This window comes from Lycium barbarum, chromosome 2, assembly GCF_019175385.1.
Source record: "Lycium barbarum isolate Lr01 chromosome 2, ASM1917538v2, whole genome shotgun sequence".
Taxonomy (NCBI): domain Eukaryota; kingdom Viridiplantae; phylum Streptophyta; class Magnoliopsida; order Solanales; family Solanaceae; genus Lycium; species Lycium barbarum.
This window is the reverse complement of record NC_083338.1, coordinates 82,440,933-82,445,891: the sequence shown is the minus strand read 5'-3', so window position 1 is coordinate 82,445,891 and position 4,959 is coordinate 82,440,933.

Genomic DNA, 4,959 nt, shown 5'->3' with positions numbered 1-4,959 from the left:
ACTCATCCTTGTGACCATTATACGGGCCGTATAAATTGGTACGGTTCGTATAACTGACCGTATAATCCCACCAGTGAGTGATCGTCACTGTGATGGTTCTGCGGTCCATTATACGGTTCGTATAACATTATACGGTCCGTATAACATTATACGGTCCGTATAATGAGCCGTATAACCCATCAGTCCACTAAACTAGTTCTCGCTACTTCGTTTGATCTCCAATCCTTATGGGATCTTCTTAACACTTGTTTAACACTTCATTAACAATCTAAGGGGCGTTATAACTCTTCCCCAAAGCATCATTAAGTCGTCATCAACTTGTTACTCATAATTCTCTTCCGACACCTATCGTATGCCTTGCCTTCTCTTGGCCAATTTTCTTCCCCTATCTCTAACATCTTTGAAATCTTAACTAGGGTCATCGAATGTCATTTCTTACCTATTGAAATATCGTATACTCGTACTCTTCACTAGTCTATTCACTTGTGCATCAACGGGAAATTTTCCGAGGTGTAACAAAGTCTGTCTCCCTTGGCACCTGCAGGCATGACACAGCGTCCACAAACAAAAGGACGTCAGTACGAAGAATGTACTGAGTATGTAAAGCATGATGAATATCAATATGGAAGCATAATAAGCAACATAAGAAATAGCATAAGATGGGAGAAAGTAGAATCATCATCATAAGCACTTACTTGCTTGTCATAAGGACTTTCCATTTCTAATGCGAGGTTGTGTACACACATCCATAACCGTTTCCGTATTCGTATCCGTACTCATTTACATTTCGTATCCATAATCGTATTCATATGCCTATTCTTATTCCTATTTGTATCACGACCGTATTCATACTCTTTTACATACTATATACATATCCATATCATATACATATTTATATCATAGACATACCTGGCCAACTAAGGCTTCAGGGTTACACATACCTGGCCCTACCAAGGATTCAGGGTTATATCTACATGGCCCTACCAAGGCTTCAGGGTTATTCGTACCAACTGCAGAGGTGTGCGCGCGTTACATAAATATATACATATTCTACCCGACCTTATAAGCTCAGGGTTCCATAATAGTTATACATAGATACATATACATAATAGCTCATAAGCATCTTTACTATTATCATCACTATCATTATCGGCATAGTTATCGTCATCGTCAGCGTCATTATCATTATAGTCGTCATCAATATCATTGTCACTATTATCGTCATTCATTACATCTATCTTTATAGACTTACTCGTCATATGAGGAACTTAGTACAGTCGTAACATATCGAGAATCCTGAGCTTAATAGCTCGGAAGATAGAATCATTTGAAGGACATCATATACTTATAGAAGATTTAAATGATTGGCCAAAGAACCATGCTGTTATAGCCCGTATTTCGTACGTTCGGACATTCCAAGGTAGTCGTGGCAAGTTAAGGGAAACGCTACGTTCAAAAATTATTTTAATTTATAAGTTGGTTATAAATATCAATTATGGATATTAGTGTTATGGAAATATTGAGAAAAGTTAAGGGTAAAAAGAGAAGATAACTCTAGGAAATAAAGAAAGGAGCATGTGGCCATTCATAAGTGAAGGGGGCAAAGTGTAAATATGGAAGGGCTAAAGTGTAAAAAAAAAAAAAAAAAGAGAGAGAAGACATTTGGTCTTCTTTGACAAAGTAAAACAATTCAAGAAAAAAAAAAAAAAAGAAAGAAAGAAAAATCAAGAAAATTGGAGATTATTCTAGAGAGGGGCATGTGCTCCTCACATGCTTGGGTATATATATATATATATATATGAGCTTGTCTTCCAATTCAAGACAAAAAGAAGAAGAACAAAAGAAAAAAAAATGAAGAGAGTGCAAGGGTTTCGGCCATGGCTCTAGAAATTGAGCCATGGGAAATTGACCAAGGAAAATTATTTTCTCCTAGCTTTTCTACTAATTGGAAGATGCTCTTTAACATGGTGAAGTTGTTGGAGCAAGCAAGACACTTATATGGACAATTCATGAACCTTAACCAAGTGGAGAAGTTGAAGAAGAAAGGTGAGTTTTAATCTTGTTTTATATGTTATGAAGGGTTTACATGTGTTGTAGTATACTAAAATGGAAGAAATTCATGATAGAAAACAAGTTGGAGTTGAGGCCGTATGTATGAAGTGTTATGTATGGAAGAATGAATTAAAATTATGTGATGTATTGGTTGTTGTTGTAATGTGTTGTAATGTGTAGAAAAGAATGGAAATTCATGAAATATTGCATGTTGATGTTGAGTCGTGTGAAGTGTTGTTTGGCCGTGTATTGTGTGCAATGTGTAGGAATAATGAATTAATTGTATTTAGCATAATTATGTGGTGTTGTAATGTATGGAAAATGAATAAAAAATCATGGAATGGGTGTATTGTGATGTTGGCCGAAAATGGACTGTTTTGCATGTCAAAGAATGGACTAATTTTATTTAGTATGTTTGGGTTGTTGCGTTGTGGATTATGTGATGTAAATGAGAGCTTAGTGAGCCAAGATGGTGTCGTAATTGTTGCGGGCTATTTTTGGAAGCCAATTTGAATCAAATGTAGTTTCTTGTAATTATGATAATAATGTTGTTAAAATGTGGTTTGTGAGTGTAGTTTGTGAATTTTGAAGAAAGAAATGTGTTGTGATGGTTCCTATGGAAGTTGGGAGATTTCGGGTTCCATGGTACATTGTTGGATTGTTCGAATGTTTTGTGGTTTGTCCGAAGCGTTCTCGAATCTTATTTAAATGGTTTGGATTAGTACTTGAATGTATGAAGGTGGATGTTGGTTTGATTGCATGCGGTTGATTTGAATGAAAATGGAATATCGTCGAATTGTATAGAAAAGAGTCACTAATGATTAGAATGTGTTTTGAACCTCTTATTGATGCTGTAGCTTGGTTGTTGGTTGGGTTGTTGTTGAATTGGGCCGAGCCATATTCTCGGGGTTGGTACATTTACAGAGGAAATGCTGCCGAAATTTCGGCAGACAAAGTGTTACTTCAAGGAATCAACTTCTAAAGGCTCTAATCAAGTTTTGGTAAACATGACCAATTTGTAGATTTTGGCGGATTTGGAACGTGAATTTGGAGTCGCATAAGAAGCAGAAAAGGTATGTAAGGCTTCACCCTTCTTTCTATGGCATGTCTTAGACGTAATATGTTGGTTAAGAACCTCGGGGACCCTTCTACCCTCCAGAATCCGCATCTAAAGTTTCTCCTTTTTCAATCAGTAGAATTGAATTAAAAAGTGTGCAAAATGTTGGAAGAATTTCCTAAACCTCTAGAACTTGCATAAATAGGACCCGATGACCCTAAAACCCTCACAAGTAACGCCATGACATGTAACATATGTAAATTTGGCGCGCCGCCTCATTTGATCCGAGGTGGGCCCACTGTTTCCCGGATTTACCTTATTATTCCGCTTGACTTACGTTGAAGCTGAATCCAAAAGAAACTTTCGATCCTTATTCCATTACCAAATGACAAGTACTGTACCTATCCCAACGAGAATACTTCCATGATGATAATGATAACGATGACATCAGAAAAGAGAATATGCCTATGATAAGTACGACAAGAATGATTCCACGAATAAGAGTCTTGAGCTAAGAATCCAATGTGAATATGAAAGTGTTGTACTAGTTTCTAAAAGACTTCAAAGCATATGAATTGACGGTTATAATGCCAATGATCTTATTCTGTGTCTCCTCTTAAAGCTATTTTCCGTTGATAGTCTCGCCTTATAATTATCGTTCCTTCAAGGTGAGACAAGTGACCCGATTATTCCATAATGTAATCGGAGGGTTTCGACCTTACGTCACTCCGATGGACACATGACTTTCTTTGGGCTCTCATGCATGCCAATTGTATGACATATGAATATAAATGTGAATGTGTATATGTATATGTATATGGGGAAGGGGAAGGGCCACAGTTATATCACCACCTGATTCAGCTAGATTTCGTCCCGGACGCGGGATAGGGGAGAGCCGAATACGGCGTATGTATTTCTGATATATATATAATATGTTGGGACACTGTTGGGGAGGGGGGTGGGAGAGCCGATGTACTCGGCGTCTGTGAATGTAAATGAAGGACACCGTTTTCTGAAATGTTCTGTTTTCTGTATATGTAAATAAGAAACACCGTTTTTCTGAAAAAGAAACTAAGCATGCATGACATCTACAGAAAGGCAATCATATGTACTGGTTACATCTGTCCCAGGATAAGCTCCATATGTCTATTCTGTCATTATTCATTCTGCATATTCCTTTATTATGTTACTATCCATGCTTTACATACTCCGTGCATTGCTCGTACTGACCCCTCTTCTTCGGGGGTTGCGTTCATGCCGCGCAGGTACTCCCAGATGATTAGAAGATTTTACTGAAGATGTTCCAGCGGAGATGGCGAACTCCCTTTGTCCCGGAGAATTGCCAAGTCCAAGTATATACTGTGATGTTTTGTTCTACGTTAGAGACTTTGCAGACAGAGTCATGGGTACTGGGTGGTCAGTCTGTAAGCAGCCGATATGTTATTACGCTTCATGTCACGAGTCTTACATGATGTCAGAGTTTACTTATGGAAAAACAATATTGGAGAGCTTACTATGTATTTCTTTCTTTACTGATTCCGGAGTTTATATATGTAACAAGAGTCAGCGGGTTCGCTCGGCTCCGGATATGGGGTCGGGTGCCCATCACACCCTAGTAAAGTCGGGGTGTGACACATGCCTTAGGAAAGAAGGGTTTGCCTTACATACCTTTCCGTTCAACTATTTTACCACTTGAACATTCTCCTTCAACACCCACGTTTCTACCTTCATTAAAGTCATACTATCATTAGAAATCGATAGCTAGCATACATGACTAAGGCTAGAGAAAACTGGACAACATCACCTTTATTTATATGACCTTCCTCCATATCGAAAATCAACTCCCAAAC